The following is a 21,064-nucleotide window of genomic DNA, read 5'->3' on the forward strand; positions in this document are numbered from 1 at the left end:
TTCTTAACACTGTTCTATGAAGTGTTCCATTTTATAGATAAAGAGACTAAGGCACAGACAGGGAAGATAACTTCCCCAAGGTAATCTGTGCATAGTGATAGAGACATTTCAGCCTGGGCCATCCAGCAGAGAGCCCCTGCTTCTCTCAGAAACGATTGTTATGCTGGAGAAAACAATGTGGTTCTGTGGATGGTGAGTCAGAGCACAGACCAGAAGCAGGATGAATTAATTGCCTAGAGACCAGGGAAGCCATCCAAATAAAAACTAAACAGGTCTCAATTGGCCAGGATGTTATTTGAGATGTGGGGGAAGGGGGACTACAGGTGACACTCAGTGGCCTTCCACAGCATGCACAAAGCCTGAAGTTTGATCTTTAGTGCTCAGAGAAAGCGAAGGTGAGACTAAAGAGAGAGCAGAATGAGAATGAACAGAGGCTTCTGCCTTGGATGACAAGGTGGTGTTGAGACCAATAATATCGCCCGACTCCACCCCAACGTTCTCTCTTTCTGGGGATGAAATGTTGGAATACTCTAGATATTTATTTGGCAGGACATGTTTAGGTTACCTATTTGACCTGAACTAGGGATATAATTTGAGTTTCATGTGCTTTATCTATGAAGTTTTCATGCATAAGTAAACTATCACAAGTCATTTGAGCATGGACATTTTATTAGAGAGAAACCATCCTAAACTCTACCAAAAACAAACAAACAAACCACAAGTCCTATAAATGTCTGTAGACAGAATTGGAGGTGACATGTAAATAGATAATTGATACCAGCAAGATCACATGTTAAGGGAATAGAATATGAAAAGGTAAGGAACTGATATTTAAGTGTAGAAGATAGTGGGGTTAGGAGTGGGGATCTCATCAGCTTGATGAATCACATGACTGTAAGAGTTTGGCATGAAAATGAGAAGTTGCAAGCTAATTTGGGGCTACATCATATATCACAGACAGAAGAGAAACTTAAACTCAGTGGGTAAGTATGCATAGGCTGGAGTCATAGGAGGCAAGAAATCTGAGGCTTTGAGTACATATATATTTTGTTGTTTGTTTAGAAGCTGGGTCTCATGTAGTCACTGGCTACAATGTCTAAGCCCAGGATGATATTTACCTTCAGATATAAGATAGTTTGCATATGTGTGGCCCAGGGCGTGGCACTATTAGGTGTGGAATTGTTGGAGGAAGTAGGGGTGGGCTTGGAAACCCTCCTCCTAGCTGCCTGGGGATGTTTAGTCTGTTCCTGACTTCCTGGGGTGAAGATGTAGAACTCAGCTCCTCCTGCACTGTGCCTGCCTGGATGCTACCTTGATGATAATGAACTGAACCTGCCTGCTCCTGCTTTGATGATAATGGACCTGTAAGCCAGCCCCAATTAAATGTTGTCCTTAGAAGAGCTGCCTTGGTCGTGGTGTCTGTTCACAGCAATAAAACCCTAACTAAAACAGGATGCTCCTGCCTCCATCTCTCAAGTCCAGGGATTATAAGAGTGTGTAGAGAAAATATCTTGTGTCTGTATGGATGTGGCACCTGTCAATAATAATTCTCTTGGCCTATAGCTTAGGCAGGAAATAGGAGGTGGAACATCCGGGGGGCAGAAAGAATTCTGGGATAGTGCCAGGTAGGAGATTAGCCTGGAAAAGTGAGATGAAACAGAAGCATGGTACCTTAGCACAGATAACCAGTCATGTAGCAAAATGTCAGTTAGAATAAATAGGTTGTTATGAGCTAGTCAGAGAAGAGCCTAGTATATGGCCAAGGTATTTGTAAGTATATTTTGAGTCTGAGTCTTATTTCTGGTAGCATGGGTCTTGGAGGAAAAACTACCTAACTTCAACAGGAATGGGATACCATGTTGGCTTTTATTCAGTCCTCAGGATCTACCCAGGGTTTCATGCATGTTAGGCAAGCACTCTCTCAATTGAATTATTCCCATCTTTTTATAGAGAAGTCAAGTTCTATTTGCTATGTTATGTCCAGGGCATTCTGATCAGTCCTTATGTATTTCAGGACAGTGCCTTGACATTTGGTCAAATGTTTCTTCACCTGTTTCCATTAGGGTTGGTTTTTGTTTGCTTGCTTATTAGATAAGATTAACACTCAATAGACTCTGAATGAAAATGATAACTACTCCAATGAACCTCATACAAGAAAACCACAGAAGAATGGCATCTAAGTTAAATATGGATGTTGTAGTGGTTGAAGTATAGAGGGTTATAAAGTATCTTGAATGAAGAAATTTTAGAACACTGTTCTGAAACTCAGAATAATTTCTCATAGAGACTAGGCTGAGTCTTATTTCTGGGAGCATGGGTCTGGGAAAGAAGAACTTTCTTGAGTCCAGTCTAACAACGTTATGACAATTTCCCACCTTTTCTAAAATGGCAGATTTCAAAATAACTATTTTACACCAGCATTTTTCTGGGTCTGAAAACAGGAGGCGGGGTTGGGGATTTAGCTCAGCGGTAGAGCACTTGCCTAGCAAGTGCAAGGCCCTGGGTTCGGTCCCCAGCTCCGAAAAAAAAAAAAAAAAAAAAAAAAAAAAGGAAAACAGGAGGCCTAGGACTGGCAGTATACAAAATCCAAACTTGGACACATTTTCTTTTTCTGCATTCCTTTTTGAGAGACGGGCTCTCACTGTATAGCCCAGGATGGCCTTCAAATCATAGCTAAGTCTTTTTTGCCTCAGCCTCTTAGTGCTGGGATTTTTAGGTGAGAGCTACCATGACCAGCTTTATTCTCTTCTTACTTGTATCCTCTTTCCAGAACCTTTTGACAAGGCCTTCAGCCTGCCCGAGGCACTTGGTGTTTCTGCCAAATCTGATTTGTTGTTTTCAGGTGCTACTCATCAATGTGAGACAAAAGTCACGTAACCTGATTCAGCCAGGTAGCCAGGTATTATGAATCTGTGAGTATCTGATGAGTCTTATTACTACCTCAGAGCTATCTGAGTCTCTGAGAAATGGTACTTAGGAATCTTTGGTGCCTATCTAGGCTAGAGAAACAAGCTCTTCACATTTTTTTTTTTTTGAATGAGTGATTTGGTAGTCTGGAGTTAAATGTTTTGGGTGACTTAGAGGTCAAGAGCTGAGAGCTGGCTCTACAATAAATAGCACATTATAGCAGTAGCTACTTAGGAAGCAGAAGCAAGTTTGCTGAGCCAGGAGCTCACCTAAGTAACAAAGACCTATAGAAAGAGAGAGAAAAATTCTGGTTTTCATTCAAGCAGTTCTTGACTTCATTAAGATATTGGCTTTGTATTCTTCTAGTTGCCTTTGCACATCATTAAAAATATTTCTTCATTGACATTTGATGAACCAAAATGAGCTATGGATTTTTTTCTAATTAATCAATGTAAGAGATTGAAAAACCTTCTTCAAAGAATGTAAGGCTGAAGTGAAAGAAAAATTTTATCACTTTGCTTTTCCCTTCTGATATGTCTCTCAAGTTGTTCTGTATAGATATAGGACATATGTAGCATTTTTTCCCTAAAAGGAACTGATTTTTTCTTTTAAAAATATGAATAGTGTATCTTTAATTTTGGATTAAGTAAATAAACTTAATTTAAAACCTACAAGGGCTGGAGTGGCTCAATGGTTAAGAGCACATACCACTCTTGCAGAGGACCTGAATTCAATTCCTATTACCAACATGCTGGCTTACAACTGCCTGTAACTCTCTTCTCACCTCTTGCATGTTTGCAGTACAAAACAGATGAATATTGAAAAAAATGTACAAACTAGTTTGTGCTGTATCCCCTCAAAGGCAGCAGTTCTGTTGGAGCTGGCCCCTCTTGGAGACTTGGAGAAAAAGCTCCCACCAGAGAGTGAACTGTCGTCATCAAAAAGGAGATCCCAACAAGCCCAGAGGCAAAATGTCTTCCCACATAAAAACAAACAAAAAAAAAAAAAACAAAAAAAAAACAAAAACAAAAAAAAACAAAAAAACAAAAAACAAAAAAACAAACCAAAACTGTCCTCGAAGAATCTGAAGGCTGAAAATGTGGCAATAAAGTGACAAAACTTTCTATATGTGGTCTGATTGAGAATGGCCTCCATAGGCTCATGCTTCTGAATGCTTGGTCCCCAGTTGGTGAAAGTGGGAAGGATTAGGAGGTGTGGCCTTTAGGAGAAGGTGTGGTACTGGGGGTGGGATTGGGGGTTTCAAAAGTCCAAGATACTCTAGTCAGTCCCCTTTCTATGTCTTGGGCTTGTGGATCAGATTTAGCTCCTAGTTAATGCGTCAGCATCATGCCTGCTTTCCTGCTTCTGTGTTACCATGATGGTCACGGACTCACCCCCCAGAAATTATAAGCAAGTCCCCAATTAAATGCTTTCTTTTGTAAATCATCTTGGTCCCGGTATCTTTTCACAGCAATAGAAAAGTAACTACTACAGTATGCTAGAGAGATAAGCTAAGCATCTCCCAAAGGCAATGAGAAAATCCTAACCTTCATAAAAGATTACCACCCTATTCTTCCTGTTTTGCTTTGAACATCATCCAAAGATAAAAAAGTAAACACATCTCTCCATTAGGAATTCTCTAAAATGTAGTGAAATATGGTCTGAATAATTAGCTAAAAATAACCAGATGAACAGAACACAGCTAAGCTAAAAGAGAAATATGAAAAGGATGCCAAGCACAGAAGCAAGGAGAAGGAAAAGGAAAGAAAAAAAGAGATAAATGATTATTCTGTGATAAAGTGTGAGGAGTGTGGCTTTAGCAATTGAATGGCTAAGAACAGGAATTTAAGTGCAGCTCAACAAGACTGCACTTAGACTTTTTGAAGAGCTGGTAATATTCTTTGAAAATATTTAAGAAAATGGAGGTTGTAGTTCTGTGAGGGCTACAGAGACTATAGCTTCTGTTATTGGATGTTCCTGTTCTGTTGGGGTTTTACAATTTTTTTTTCTTATGTGTGGTAGCACAGCTCCCTACAAATTATCACCAGTAATACATTTAACATTGTTTTTTAGAATGCTGCATTTGTGGTTTTTTGTTAATTTTGTGATAGAATTATATAAACTTAAAAAGTCTGAGGTAGGGAGCGATTGCTCAGCAGTTGAGAGCATTGGCTCCTCTTTCAGAGGATGCAGGTTCAACTAGAACTCCAGTTTCAGGAGGTCCTGTTGGACCTGTGTAAGGTTACCTTACACAGACATACATGCAGACAAAACACCAACGCACAATAAATTTTAAGATAGTCTGAGGTGCCCTGGGTTCGGTCCCCAGCTCCAAAAAAAAGAAAAAAAATAGTCTGAGGTGATTAATGGATTCGTTGAAGTTTGGGCTTTTGCTATAAATTGTAATGCTAAATACTGGTCCCCAAACCTTGGTTGCTCCCAGGGATGAGGAGATCCTCATATAAACTACGTGATGTTATGTAACCAACCCTGCTCTTTAATTTAAAACTATTGGCTGAATAAAGATGCCACAGCTAGGCAGAAAAGAGGTAGGCGATGTTTTGGCTGCTGGGCTTGGGGTCTGAGGCAGAGACCATGATGAGAAGAGAGAACATGTGGAGAGTGGAAAAGATGCCATGGGGTAAGGGATTGTGAGAACTGGCTATGAGGGCCAGTCAGAGTAAGAGCAGCCCAGGCAGAACACGGCAAGTCCTGTCTCAGGGTTATTGGTAGGGAAGTAGACATAACAGCACAGAGGGCAGATATACCCCCAGTTTGAGCTGATTAAGGCTCATTATAAATATAAAAGTTTTGTATCTTTTATCTGGGAACAAAATGATCTAAGGTAGGGTAGAAACTCCCAATTAAGAAAGTCAGTTATGTCAAAGGATGTTTTCCTGAAGCAGACACAGGTGAAAGGATGTTTTGCTAAAGCAAGCACATGAAAGGATGCATGATGAAGAATCCTTCACTAATGATATGCATGTATTGGTTCAGCTACACTGTGTAGCTGACCTCCATTTGTCATGACTCCATAGAGAAATGCACCAAAACACTTCTGGTGTTCTGGAGGCTTCTTGCCACTTCCTCAGACTTCTGCTATTTGGCAAAGTGATGTCAGCTGATAACAGACTCATGTGGAGGAAAGACATGTTGTGAGGCAAGATCAATGGAGGACAGACATGTTTGGAGGGAGTATAAATAGGACTCAATGGACAGTGACAGGGGCTTGCATACCTAGCTTTGTAAAGCTTCTTGGTCTTGGGTTTTTATTAAGAACCAGTATTAAAAATAGGGCTGAGAAAAATCAAAAGCCTACAAGAATGTACTACTTTTGAAGAGGATCTAGTTTTAGTCTCCAGCACCCACACAGGGCTGTTCATAGCCTGTAACTTCAGCCCTAGGGATTAGGCACCTCTGACCTCCACAGATACCTGCACTTACGTGTATATATACTCATACTCCCAATACATACATAAGGAATCAAAAATGTCTTCAAAATTGTACACACAATTAAAATATTAATAAAAATCTTTTACTCGACTCCCAGTCTGTTTGTGGCACAGGCTGGCCTGACACTCACAAAGATATACCTTCTCTGCCTCCTGAGATTAAGAGCATTTGTCATTATGATCAGCTTACTCCTTTGGAGGCTAGAGAGATGGCTCAGTGAAGTAAGAGCTTTTTGCAGAGGACATAATTTCAATTCCCAGCACACTCATGGTAACTCACAACTGTAGTAATTCCAAATCCAGGGGTTTAGGCACCCTCTTCCGGTCTTCCTTCAGTACAATGCATGCACAGATAGTACACGTATGTTTAGGCAACACACTCATACATGGAACTGCAGGCTTTGCTTTTATAAAGTGCGCAAGAGATTCAACACATACATAAAAAATTAAAACTTATGCAGCTTCAAAACAAATGAGGATCATTAGGTTATAAGGCTTAATAGTGAAAGTTTTAGGCTTATAACTTTTAAAACCTGGACAGAAGGAACATGGAGTGGTTCCCAAACTCAGGTTCTGGGTCTTTAGCAAATTTCATCATTGTCAGAAATACCAATGTTTAGATTACAGCTCCATGAGTTACTACTATCATCTCCATATCAGATGAGGATGAAACACGAGTAGTTTAATAGCTTGCTCAAACCTACCCACTTAATAGTGGTTCACACAAATATAAACTCTGGTAGTGTCAGCTTCTGGTTTTGTTCTTTTCCTTCCAAGTTCGGGTCTTAGATCTGGAAGGGCCCTGAAGTTTATAATTTTCTCTGGGTAATTCTGAAGCCCAGTCAGTTTAGGGACAACCTGTGAAATACAGTTACTTTCCACAGACTAGTTTCTTACCCGTCTTAGACTAATAGTTCCTGTGGCTGTTTAAGTGACTAGGTGCTCTTTCGTCTGAGCAGTGACCATGTGGGCAGGCTTTAGTGTTCATTCATTCAGCAAAATGCTGACAGAAATTTAAGAAATAATCCTCTCCCCAAGGCATACCTGAAGCCACTCATGGGAACCTCCACAATGAGGGATTTTAAAAATAGCTATTTAGACCTAAAACTTGAGCTTTTCCAACTACGTTAATATTTCTAATTTACAAAGCTATATTTTAATCTCATTGACTTTTGTCTGATAAAGACCTTTGAAACAGTTTTAAACTTTGATTCTGGTGTCACTATCTTTCCAAACTGGCTCATCCAAAAAGATAACTGTTTTGCTAAGATAGAGGAGATTAGGTGTGTTTTGAGCATGAAAGTTATATCTTTTTGTCCTATTAGGTAGGGCTGTCTGCTCAGAACAGATGCCATCTGGTTGCAAAGTGGACACAGGTCAATGAACAAGTCCAGCCACTGAAAATGACAGTATGGACAGTAAATAAAAGACTTTAAAACAAGGAATGGAGACTGAGAACTGGGGATGGATTCAGATAGACCAAATACCTATATTTAGGGCAAAACGGGTTGGAGAAAACCCTCAAGTTGACACACACATATCCAGAGGTGAAAAATCACAGAAAAGGAGACCATATAGAATGATGACACTGAAGAACGACAGATTAGGAAATATGGAGAGGAAGTAAATTGTTATCTCTGAACATGGGAATCCAGTTTAAAACAAAAGCCAAAATATTCAAGGGACAAACCTTCCACTTTCTTACCTCCATCTTCATCATGTATCCACAGAAAGGTTACTAAAAACATGTTTCTTTTGACTGAGTTATTGAGGTGTTTGATATAAAAAAATAAAAATCTCTTTCCCCCAGACAAACGTAAACATAATTTGGTATACACATATACAAACAACACTCCTAAAAATACGTAATAGATGTTGACAAAAAGCCACAGTTCCATAGGACTAAACAAGCAGTTCTCTTAACTTCCTAATGCTGCTACTCTTTCATACAGTTCACTGGGTGACCCACCAATCAGAACATGATTTTTGTTTGTTTCATAACTGTAATTTTGCTGTTATGAATAGTGATGTAAATGTTTTTGGAGAAGTTTGTCCAATGGGTCTCGACCCACAGGTGAGAACTTGGAACACACACCAGTGAGACTTTCGAGAGGAAATACAGGTGGTGACTCAGGCTGTGGATCTGGGACTGCAGGTATGCGGAGGAGACTGTCCTGAAGTGGTGCATTAGAATCTCTGTAGTGTTCTTGTTAGGTGAAAACAGAAGTTACATCAAATACATCTTTGGCCCAGATGATGGGCTAACTGAAAATATTCCCTTGCTTGTTCACAGAATTAAATGGCAGATCTAAGCCAGGATATTAAAACAGCTGCCTCTTAACTAGGTGCGGGGTAAATCCATTCTTTCTCCAGCCTCTCACTTGTGGGACAAACACCTGTGGGGTGTTGCCAAATTTACAATGGGATATTACAAACACAAGACAAGACAGCAGCTGATTTCTAACGGGTGAGATTATTCTAGATGTAAATACTATTTCCTGCCATCCCAGGTTGGAATCGCAACTCCAACTCTCCAGAACTGAACCTTATACACTGAAAGTGAAAAGGATCTAAAAGGGAAAGAAGCCCACTTTAGTTTGGAGAAAAGTACTAAAGAGGAAGACACACAGACACGTGGGTATGTGAGTAAGCTGGAGGTTTTCGCAGGGGGATCTCCAAGGCCTGCAGGTAGGAGGGGGGTCGGAGAAGCAATGGCACGTTTCTCTGGAGTCCGCGCTGATTTGGGGGCCGCCAGCCCATCTGACTTTCTCTTCTCACGGTTGGGGATATTGCCACTGGTTCAACTCCAACTCCAGGTCTGGAGACATCCAGCTCGGTGCACTTGGAGTCCATGTCAGCTCCCAGGATGTGCATGCAGGAGAGGGGCAGAGGAGGTCGCAGCCCCTCTCCTACAGCCGCTTCCGGAAGTTTCTTCAGAGACCTGAGCCCCCAACCTCAGCACGGCCCCCACGAGAAGTCCGAAGTGGCGGGAAGCCGGGGCTTAAGAGGCCGCCCCGACGCGAGGGCGGCGGGAAAACCTGGCGGAGGATTCCGCACGTCCGGCGGGACCTAGTTCGGCGTTTGGGAAGCAGAGGCCATGGCTCCCAGGTAGAAATGCCTGCGTGAAGCGGGTCCTCGCCACTGAGGGGCGGCCAGAGACTCTGGGAGGGCGGTTTCAGTGCCCCTCCCGCGCTGCCTCTGGCCAGGCGATGGCGGCGACGGTTTCTTGGCTCCCCCGCCCCGGACGCCGATGGCGGTGCGTTCCGGCCCTCCCTCCCCCACGGCTTCGCCCCGCGGTCGCCAGAGCCGGTGAAGCCGGGAGGGCGGGGAGCGGCGGAGGGACGGCGAGAGGGCGGAGGTTGCGTGGTGCAGGCGGCGGCGGCGGCGGCGGCGGGAGGAGGAGGGCCGGCAGGCGGGCAGGGGAGGAGGAGGAGGAGCGGGCGCCGTGTCGCACGCAGCTCCAGGCGGGGCAGCCCGGGCGCTGAGGGACGCGGCCAGACCTCGGCGGGCCCCGCGAGCACTACACGCCGCCCGAGCGTCGGGGGGCGCCCGGAGATGCGGGTGAGTAGCGGCTCGGGCCGCGGTGGCGGGAGGCAGCGCAGGCCCGGGCAGAGCCGCGGCGTCGCAGTGACTCGGGCCGCGGCGTCCGAGCCCGGGTTGCCGGCAAGGCCCGAGGCGCCGCGACTAGGCGGAATGGCGGCCGGGCTGGAGAAATCGTGGGCGTAGGACGCTGAGGGCGGAGCGGAGCCGGCAGGCCCGGCCTGAGTCACCGGGCCGGCCAGGCTCGGCCTGGGCCGGGACTCGCAGGACCAGGCCCCGGCTACGCACTGGGAAAAAGCCGGACTCACCGCGGCCTGTGGCGCGGGCCTCGGCGCCTCACGCGTTACCCCTCCCTTCCCCTCGGCCCTGGGGGTTCCGCTCGGCCGGGGCGGCTCAGGGCCGCGGGACTCGTGCTCTCGGGGATCCCGGGGCACTCATTGTTGCGACGGTGCGGGGCATGATTATTGGGTAACAGTGGTGCCCCGGGCTCCGTTCTCTCTGGGAGCGTGGCCGAGCAGGCGCGCCGGGATGCGGTGTGCTTTTCGAAAGGAACGGAGCCCCGGGGCGTCCGCCAGCTTTCCTCAGTCGAGCTGGGCCCTGTGCGGCGGCCTCGGCGCGTCCCCGGGCCCGGCGGGAGCGCGCGCTCTGACCCCAAAGGTAACCGGGCACCGGGCCAGGGGGACCGAGTCGGGGGCCGGAGATTCTGCGGGTCTCTATTCTTAAATCCCGCGTGGCCCTGAGAACCCCTTCTTTCTGTCACCTGTGCACTGTGTTACACCGGAGATAATTAAGAAAGCAAGGGACGCTTGCACTCTTCATTCCTTGAGTCTAATAATCCCCAAAGTTAAGGGAGCTAGGTCTGCCAAAAAAGAGGATTCCCCCTTTCCTACGAGGTCGCTGTTGGTACTTGCAGTTCACTGTCGTTGGGGGTTTGTGGTAAGGGCACGCATGCTGAAATGCAGTCAAGTTGTTCAAGTGTTTTTAGTTGCTCTGTGTGTGCTTGCTCTGTGCTGGAGTAGCATTAAAACAGCCAAAAGCTAAGGATGGAATAAATAATTACTGTTTTAGAAAGGCACTGGGGTGACAAAAGAGGAACTAAATTCCTTTTACTTCAAGTTTCTAGGACCTAAACCTAACACTCTGGAGAAGCAAGTGTAGTTGAGAAAAATAAGGATATAAGGTCTTTCTTTGTTTGAAAAGGTTTTAAGATTTATTTTTATTATTTTTTTACATAAAACTTGTATTTATTGCTTCCTATAGTAAGTTGAAACAGTTACATCTCATTTTAAATTCTGAGTATGCAACACAACACTGGCTTGCTTTATCGTCTATTATGCCTATTTTTGGAGGTTTTGGGGAAGCACTTACTAAGCTTGGGAGAAAAGGCTGAAGTGCTTTCTAAAAATGTTAACCTTTTCTCTTTCCTCCCCCGTTGGCATCATCTTTAAAAAACTATTTTGCCCAAAAGCAAATATTTTAGATATGCTAGGGTGTTTGTAAGATACATCTTTCCTGAGCCTTATGGTCAGGCCCTGGAAGGTGTGGCCCAAATTCCTAGTATGTCACATACATCTGAAGTCTGAGCTAATTTGGCCAGGTGTCTTTAGATATTACATAGACTCTGTTGTTCAGGGAACTCCACCTTCTTGCTGTAATTAATTTTGTCAGTGTAGGCTTATTTCCCATACGTGTGACTATGAAATCATTGAAAACAAGGAATAAGTCCTTTACTTTGTCTCCCTCAGATAACATAGAACATGATCTTGGTGGTACCATGAATGGCTTTTTTTTTTTTATTGACTAATTAAATTAATCCTAGGGTTTTACTCCTCCCCTTAATTTTGGCTGCAGAAAACATAGTCATTGTTGCTGTTGATCTTGTTAAAAGTGCAAGTTTACTATTATGTTGCATGCTTCCCTAGAGTGAAACTCATTTTTCTTGTGTTGCCCCTTTCACCTGATAAGTACTTACTTTACCTAGGGAAAAAAAAATTGTCCAAGGTTTCTTTGTGGAAATCCAAACAGTTTGTAAAATTAAAATTAATCATTTTAATTTAAGAAGTCAGTATTTTTTTAAAAACAAGTTTGTTTACCCCTTTACCTTTGAAGTAAAGCAGGTTAGTATTTAAGGCTATTCCCTGCTGGAAAGATAGGCCAGCCCAGTTGTACTAAAGTTTCTGTGAGAGGATAAGGGATAATGTACCTTCATTTCAGCAAGGAAAATTATGTTTAAATGAACAAACTTTAAGTCAAACAGTAGTTACTTGGCATTCTTAAGATTTAATTTGTTAGGGCCCCCCAAAATTATTAGGGCACTTCATAAGTCTCAAAGCCTACTTAGTCTTTTTTACCTTTATCAGTGAAGTCATGGGATAATATGAGAATCAGTGGTTTCATTTTGAACTTACCTTTAGGTTTGTTTGGAGGAAAAAAGCTGTTAACCATCTATTTTAAAGGACAGTTCTAAATTCATCTTTAAAAAAAAAAAATGTGTGCGATTAGGGGGATGTTTGCCCGGAAACCGGGAAAGGGAATAACATTCGAAATGTAAATAAATACTCACGTTAATAAAAAAAAAAATATGTGCGCATGCCCCATAGCACACATGTGAACGCCAGAAGACAACCTTCATAGTCTTTATCTTATGGGTCCCAGGGATTCTTTAAACTTGGCAGCAGTTCCTTAGACTTGGCAGCAAACACCTAAGGTAATTTTTAAGTGATACTGTCTAACTTTTAAGTCCTTAAAATATATGGATTCCTTGGGAACATAACTAGCGAGACATTGGAGAACTACCTTAAAGAACATAATATAACATTTCATATTTGACCACCAGGGTTATGAAAAGCCCAAGTTTGATAGTATTTAATTTTTCCCTTGTGAAATCTGGATAAAAGGAAGATTCCGCTCTCTGGCTTCCACTCACGTTTCAGCTAGATTGCACTTCTAATTTGTTCTGGGTTAACATCCTTCTTTTTCTTTTCTTATCACTTTATAGCTCAGGCATCTCCATCTCAGGAATGCTGGCCTTGCCATTCTGTCTAGGACCTTTCCCTAGGTCCTCATGATGTCTATGGTACTATACCAGTGCTTAATTTCTGATGATACTTGGTGGTTTCTTCTGTTAGGCTGTCTTTACCCAGGGGCAGGGTGGAACAAATCTGACGCTAGTACCTGTCACAATGCTTATGTCAAAATTCATGTACTTCCTCCCACTTCAAATCTTTACAAAGCCATGTGAAGTTTAAGTACTGACATTTAACCCTTCTTGTAGAAAATAGAAGGGTCCTGGACTTTGGGTAGTTTTCATCAAGGCTATGAAGGTATAACACCCCTAGTAGGTGGTTAGAGCAAGATGTTGATCTCAGAGCTTGAACTTTTAAACAAGAGCTCACCTTGAAAGTCTGATGTATATGAAATTAAAGGAAGATTATCAGAGATTAAAATGAAAGCGTCTTTAAAGATTGATGTCTGTGATCATTACAACAGAATGCATCATACATAATTATGGTCAGCTCCCAAGAATGAGTTTCTTCTTCTGGTCCTTCAGAAAACACTGGACAGTACTTAGACAGTGATGGTGTAGACATAAACAGTTGTAGAACATTGGGGCTATTGTTAAATTGGGTGTAATGTTATGACTCATTGGCCTTGCAAAAATTCCTAAATTCATTTAATAAGCTAATTTTTTAAAGGTCTGTGTCAGAAAATACTTTAGAAAACAGACTACTAATTTAAGTATGTATAAAGTATGCAGTAGTTTAAGTAATTAAAGTTTTAAAATGGTGGTGATTTTAGGTGAACTTGTGTCTTTTAAAATTTTTTATAAATCAATTAATAACAAAGTATCAATTTCAAGTCTCAGGGTGGAGAAACTTAATAATAATACCAAAAATATGGACTTTAAAAAAAGAACCAATTCAGAGTTTTAAAGCTTCTTATGGTAAAATCTTGTAAACAGAATAAAAGGCAAATGACAAACTACGAAAATGTTTTTACATGCAAATTTATTTTTTATACTATCAAAGGGGACTTGTAAACTAATGGGAAAAAGATTCCCTTCTATGGCAAAAAATGGGAAAATTGGAATAGGAAACATGAAAATCTTGAGCTTTACTAACAGTATTCCCAGAAGTGGTGCTTTGTAATGTTTTAAAATAAGTCACTTTTGTACAGTGCAGCAGAAGAGGGCATCAGATCCTATTACAGATGGTTGTGAACCAGCATGTGGTTGCTGGGAATTGAACTCAGGACCTCTGGAAGAGTAGTCAGTGTTCTTAACCACTGAGCCATCTCTCCAGCCCATAAATATTATTTTTTTTAAGCAATTATTTTTGTGTGTATGGGTTTTCTGGGCTGCCATGTTGATGTTGGGATCTTGTATTCTCAGGAAATGCTTTTAACTGCCGATCCATCACTTCAGCCCCAACTAAGATTTTTCAAGACTTATAAATTGTAGCAGAAATTTCAAAATGATGTATAGTTTGAAATAGCCTGCTTTTAAGGATTTTGTTAACAATATAAAAAGTGATCAATAGATTAGCAATACCCCCGTATATGTGACTTAATGCCTTTTTCTTATGCATTAATTTTCAGTTTGGGGTTATTGTGGATGACTTTCAGCATTGTTTAGGTAAATCCTTACATTTTTGTAATATTGTATTGAATATTAAAGTACAAAGATACTAAAAATTAATATGTATAAAAGTTTTTCAAGAGTGGGAGTGTATTTTGGAAAGTAACTACGTTAGTGATTATCTTTAAGAAGTGGTTCATTTTAGGGTTTTTTTTTTTGCCAATTTTTCTCTACTGCATACGTATTTCTAGCTAGACAACTGGAAATACAATATAGTGGGTTGGTTTTCCTTCGGATGATTTTTGGAGCAAGATGCTGTGGATGGAACCCAGGGGAGCATCAGACTTCGTATGCTAGGCAAGTCCCCACTACTGAGCTACTTCCCAGGGTATTGAGATAATTTTCAAAAGCATAAATCCAAAGCAAATAGTAGTAGAACCACTGCCAAGGAATGTCATTCTGCTTATTTTATTCAATGTAGAGTTACTTGGTATTTGATTTACCTGCTCCTCCTTTCCATGTGTTAATGGATAGGGTTAAATGTCTGACTTGGTAGCCTGATTGGTTCTAGTGGTCAAGTTCTCCTTTGTCTTCTGTGCTCATTCATTCTTGTATCATCCTTCACATTATTTCCATTAAACTCAATATGTTTTGATATTTATCATTTATTTAAAATAGCCTTCATAGTGAAGATTTCCTTTTCCTTTAAAAAGTGTGTGTGTATACATACATGTATGTACACATATATGTACATGTGGCATGCTACCACACAGTTGTGGAGGACAAACGTGTAGTACTCAGTTCTTGGGGTTAAACTTAAAGTCACCAAGCCTGCATTCCCTGCTGAGCCATCTGGGCAACTGAGTGTTCCTTTTCTTGGTGATAATTGAACTTCCCATTTTGCTTAGTCCATAACTCCTAATAATAGGAGATACATTTTAAGTTGAATGTTTAAATTATGAAGCCTTCATTTATAGTAATAAAACTTACTGAAAATTACTTGACACAATTCATGCTATAACTTGGAAAAAGAAAGTTGCTTGGTTTGTTTAGTTATCTATGAAGGATCCTTTAAATTAGAAATATTTCGGGAATTAGAAGAAGGTAGGTACATAGAAATGTGCATAAAATGCACAGAAGCTGTCACCAGATAATCAATGGAGAAATACCTTTGGTACACAGAATACACTATATTCTCACTAAAAAAGTTAGCTGTGCCTGATAGGCAACTTAAAATCACAAATGGAGAAAAAGGTATAAGAACTTAGGGCTTCCTTCCTGGGGGTTGGAAAGAGGCCTGCTCTGATCAGACTAGAAAGAAAGGTTTGGGATCCTGCGTGAGCATGAGGTTGGTAAGCCATGGAGCAGACTCCTCAGTCCCAAGTGGAATTCTATGAGTGGGTTCAGATCCTAGGCTGGTATAAGACTGGTTTGGGAGAGAAATGGAAGAGAGTACAGGGTAATGAACTCCTCCCATCTTAAGGATTAAGTCTTTAAAAGCATTACTTACAGGTTAATGTTACAGGAACACTGATGTTCAGCACAAAGTTTGTGCCAAAGACTTGCTAAATACATGCTTGTGACTTATTTCCATGTGTTAATGGATAGGGTTAAATGTCTGAATTGGTTCCTCCTCAGGCTGTTCCTCCTCAGTTTTCTCCTCTTGCAAATGCCTTATATTGGAAGAGATCCATCTTTGTTGTCCTGGTTAAAACTAGATTTTGACATGTGTCACAAAAATGTATAATGCTAATATCATATAGTCTACTGAAATTCAACTTGAGGGCTTCTTATTTGATGAAAGAAAATTATGCAGAGAGCGAGGTAGGCCACTATTATCAGGGGCCTCAAGAGATACAGAAAGAAGAAAACTCATGTAGCCAGTCGAGTAGTTTTGCCTGTTAGCTCTTCAGTGTTAGCTTTGTAAATGTTTTGTACATTATTGACTTTGTACAGAGATTTTTTTTTTAAATATATATGGGTGTTTTACTGCATGTGTGTGGTGGTTTGAATAAGAATGGCTCCCATAAGCTCATGTGTTTGAATGCTTAGACACCAGGTTGTGGCACTCTTTGAAAGGGATTAGAAGAATTACGAAGTGTGGCCTTGGAGGAAATGTGTCCATACTATGGGTGAACTTTGAGGTTTCCAAAGCCCACACCAGGCCCACGCACCTAGCTCCAGCATGCTCTCTCTCCTCCTTGCTCTCTCTCCTCCTCATTCCCCCATCTCTGCTTGTGGATCAGGATGTAGCTCTCAGTACTTCTCCAGCACCTGCCTGTATATGCTCCCTGCCATGATGATAATGGACTGAGTCTCAGACTAAACCAGCCCTTAATTAAATGCTTTTCTTTTACAAGAGTTGCCTTGTCATGGTGTCTCTTCACAACAGTAGAACAGTGACTAAGAAAATATATGTGTACCATGTACATGCCTGGTGTTAAGGAGGCGAGGAGTGGGTGTTAAATCCTCTGGAACTGGAGTTAACAACTGCTTGTGAGCCATCCTGTGGATTCTGGAGACCAAACTTGGGTTCTGTGGGAGAGCAACAAGTGTTCTTAACCACTGAACTAGCCTATTTTGTTTTGTTTTTAAGTATAAGATCACTTTGGATATTCCAAAGTTTTGATTTGTTTGTTTTGATTCTAATACTTTATAATGAATAGATTCATTCAATCTGTTTATGCTTTTTCAGAATTTAAAAAAAAACAACAAAAACTTCCTTGTCGGTACACGTGCAAAGGTTGGAAGATCTCTTTCTACCGTATGGACTTGAAAATCTGAGCATGAGGCGAGTGCCTTCATCTGCACAGCTATCTCACCAACCCCTTGTGTATAAAATCTTAGTGCTGCTAAAACAATGGGGGAAATCTGGATTTTGTAGTTTTAGTATTTATTTTTGTAAAAAGGTGTTATTTTCACACGGAAACATGGATAATGGGTTTTTAAAGATCCTTGAAGATAAGCTTGAAAGCCTTTCTTGAGCAATACCCAAGTAAGTGAAGCAAGTTATGTGACAGCAAAAATAGTGAAATCGTTGTAGTTTGATTGTTAGATGTTCTGGGACCTTAGGTATGGTAGGCAAATAACTATTGAGCTGTAATTTAATCTGCAGCTCTTTTGATTTCTTTGTTTTTCCAGCATGCTCCCTGCCAAAATGTCTGTAGAAATTGTATGGGTTGGCCTTGGACTCTCTCTGCAGCTTAGGTTGGCCTTGGATTTGGGAAAGCTCCTCTGGCTTCCATAGTAGCTGGACTTAATAGATCTGTGCCATTAGTTCCAGTCACCAGCATGGTCTAAGTTTCATCCCCTACCTTAAACTAAAGTACAGCAATAAGACAGTGTGTGGCTTTGTGGAACACTAGTTAAAGCTGGTCTAAGAATAGAGAACATGAACACCTTTACATGGAGGGTGTGCTTTATGTCTATTTAAAATATAGACATCAGTGTTCTTTAGTTTGGATTTTTGATACTGGGGATTGAATCTAGGGCCAGATTTCAGTTATTGCAGATGAGATTAGTGTGTCTCTTCTGCCCCTCAATAGTATTTGCAATCCTAGCTTGAGGTGGGAGGATTGGATCATTGGAGCCCAGGAGTGTGAGGAGTGGATCCAGTTAAAACTAGAAACTGGTAACTAGATACCCTATATTACCCTTATATTTCGACAGATAAAAGTTGTTATGTAAGTTATCAAGATGGTTTTGTAATTGAAAAGAAAGCCATGAATCCTGATTAGGAACAGGCACAGTCCAAGAAATATCTCCAGCTTGAACAGAACGTTAGAGGCTTATTTGTTTGAAAACCATTTTCTAAGGGGAAGTTGGTATCACAGAATGTGAGAGACCCTGTCTGTGAAACAAAACCCAAAGCAGGTTAATGGCACCTGAGGGGCACTTAAGGTTGGCCTCTAGCTTGCACATACACATGGACATGATGGGTTTTTGTAAATGTAATATGACTACATGCCCAGAACGGGGTGACAACAGAAGGTATATCAAACTTACTACGAACTCTTGGTTCTTCCAAGAGTACTTACTATCCAAGGTGCTCACCAGAATGGGACAAGATTGGTGTGCTTGACCTCTCATTTCTTTAGTAAATTGTCTTCAAACCAAACAATGTAGAACGCCTAAAAGGTGGTTCTGGTGTGAAGATCTATCACCTCAGCTACACAGCAGGCCAAGGCAAGAAGATGACAGGTTAGCCTCGGCAACTTAGTGACCTGCCTCAAAGAGAAAAATATGAAATGTGCTAAGGATGCAGCTGCGTGGTACAGTGCCTGCCTAGTATTTCATGGTGACTCCTGCCACAAAAAAGAAAGAGAAAAATAAAAACCAAATAAAAGAAGTGCTTATTTTCTTCAGCTAATTTGTAGTGGAGTAGGAAGACTGCTTGAATGATGGCCTAAGTAAGGAGAATGGCTGATGAGTTTTCAACCCAGGGTTAGATGAGAATAGTAAGAGGGTAAATTTTTGTTGTTTCGTCTTTAATTGAAAACCTTGAAGAGGTGATGAATAACTGGATGTTTTCCTCATGATGTGCCACTTTAAAAATCTTATTGAGCAGACAGTTTCTCAGGCCTCCTGTCCACTGACCACAAGATAGTGGTCACTGTGCACATGAGACCATTGGAAATTGACTGAGTAGGACTTGTGGGAACTATGAGTTGAAGTAGAATTCCTTGCTGAAGTCATTACATGCTTGTACATCTTAGCCGAAGCAGTTGTTATGGACAAACTTAAGTGACAGAAGGAGAGAGACAAGGGACCATTACAATACAACTCTGCTAGGAACATTTTAGTGCGAATTTGGGGCGGTACTGGCTGGGTATCATCATACCAAAATATTGTGGAATTTAAAGGCAGCATTTATTTACTTTATTTTGACTGGAAAACCAGTATTGTCCCCTACAGTGAAAGCTCAGCAGTGAAGAGATCTGCTAGTGAGTTTTGGAGTTAGGATTTCAAGTTCTATAAACACGTTTGTCTTTGAAATACTCCTGTAGTGTTTCTATAGTACTGGAGGCATCTGCATCTGAAATGTTTAAAATCAGAAACTTTGAGGACCAGCTCAGTGCTCTGGGTATACCTATGACCGTCTAGAGTAGCTTGGAATGGGAAGTCCTTTTCACCAGCTAGAATCCTGAACTCACTAAAAAGGAGAAAGTTAGCTAAGCATAGACTTCATCTGCCTTTGTTTCCTAACTGTGGCTTCAGTATGAAGAGCTGCTTCATACCTGGCTACCATGCCTTCCTCTTCAAGATGGACTGTTCCTTTAAAAGATTCAGAGTAAAGCCTTCCTCGTTTGGGTTGCTTTTGTCAGGATATTTTATAACAGCAATTAAAAGAAATAGCAAATACAGTACATTTTCATAATAAATATATTTTTATAATAGGTATTAATGTAAGCCCTACTTAATAAAACATTGATTATCCAAATAGCAATAATTATTAAGAAAACCTAATTTTGAATTAAAATAAGCATAACATTTAGTATTAGTATCTTTTGTTTACTAATGTTTTCTGTTCTGTGGAATACAAGTATGTTTCACAAGTACAATAAAGAAACTAACAGTGAACATCTAGTTTCCTTTTTAAGGAAGGTTTTACCAACACTATGTGAATATGTTCAATCTAAGATTGCCCTTGTGTTTAATGGATTATAAGCATTTTCTAGTAAATGCATACGAATTAGAAGTTTGGGGGTTTTAAGGGAAAATCGTCTACTACTCTTAAGTTTTAGAAGGAAGAAGGCAATCGTGTGGGGAAAGTTCCTACTATGTCCAAGCTGTATTTTTACCTGCAGTGTCTTATCTAATCTTTACATCAATTCTGAGAATTTGATATTTGATTTCTCTCCCTCAATCTTTCTTAAGGTGAAACTTGTTTATATTTCTGACATATAGCCTGATAAATTTTTCTTTTTTTTTTTTTGTGGTAGTAGGGTTGGGACCTAGGGCCTCAATGTATGCCAGACCGGAGCCCCTATTCTATCTCTGACATGTTATACTTCAGACCTCCCAAAAATGGCTAAATAATAAAATCAAGCTATAAATAACGTTAATATCCACATATTTATCCTTTTGTAAGAATTTTCAGGATTTCCTTTTAGCACTTCTCTTTTATCTTTTTCAGCATGTATCCAGTATGTTAATAACTACAGTCACTATGCTACTATGTAGCTCTAGAGCTTATTCATGTGCTAGAACTGAAACTGAATCCCTTGAACAATCCCTACATGCCCAGCCCCAGTCCTTTCCACACCCTGTGTTTAATTTTTAAGGATTCCTTTAAAATGAATGAATGCAATAAGAACTGTTCAATATGGAAGGACCTAACTATTGACTTCTAGGGGAATCTTCTAGTCACACTTAGGTTTTGCCATATTTATCTCATCAGCAATTGGTATGTTTGTTCAATGCCATCTGGTGGTGAGCGGAGTTGTGGGGGGGGGGGTCACAGTGTTGAGGTTGCCAAAAGGACTTATTTAAGGGAGTAGAAAGCAGAAAAAGAAACATGCTGCAGCAGAATATGCTGTTTTGTATCAGGCTATGAATTCATGGTCACATAAATTCAGCAAGGAGACAT

General features: G+C 41.1%; 1 protein-coding gene across 11 annotated transcripts in view; it reads left to right on the forward strand.

The window, feature by feature from the left end:
- The first annotated feature begins 9,330 nt into the window (after positions 1-9,330).
- The window catches only part of Cul1 (cullin 1), an 82,430-nt gene continuing 70,696 nt past the window's right edge, over positions 9,331-21,064 (forward strand). For 5 of the 11 annotated variants that reach the window (XR_010065657.1, XR_010065661.1, XR_010065662.1 and 2 more), the window contains exon 1: positions 9,784-9,920. The gene's annotated coding sequence lies outside the window, so the exon portion shown is untranslated. Of the gene's footprint in view, positions 9,468-9,783; positions 9,921-10,315; positions 10,557-17,170; positions 17,267-21,064 lie in introns of those variants that run through there. The other 6 variants (XR_010065659.1, XM_063286253.1, XM_063286252.1 and 3 more) reach the window with 5 other exon arrangements.

Source organism: Rattus norvegicus, chromosome 4 (genome assembly GCF_036323735.1).
Source record: "Rattus norvegicus strain BN/NHsdMcwi chromosome 4, GRCr8, whole genome shotgun sequence".
Lineage (NCBI taxonomy): Eukaryota > Metazoa > Chordata > Mammalia > Rodentia > Muridae > Rattus > Rattus norvegicus.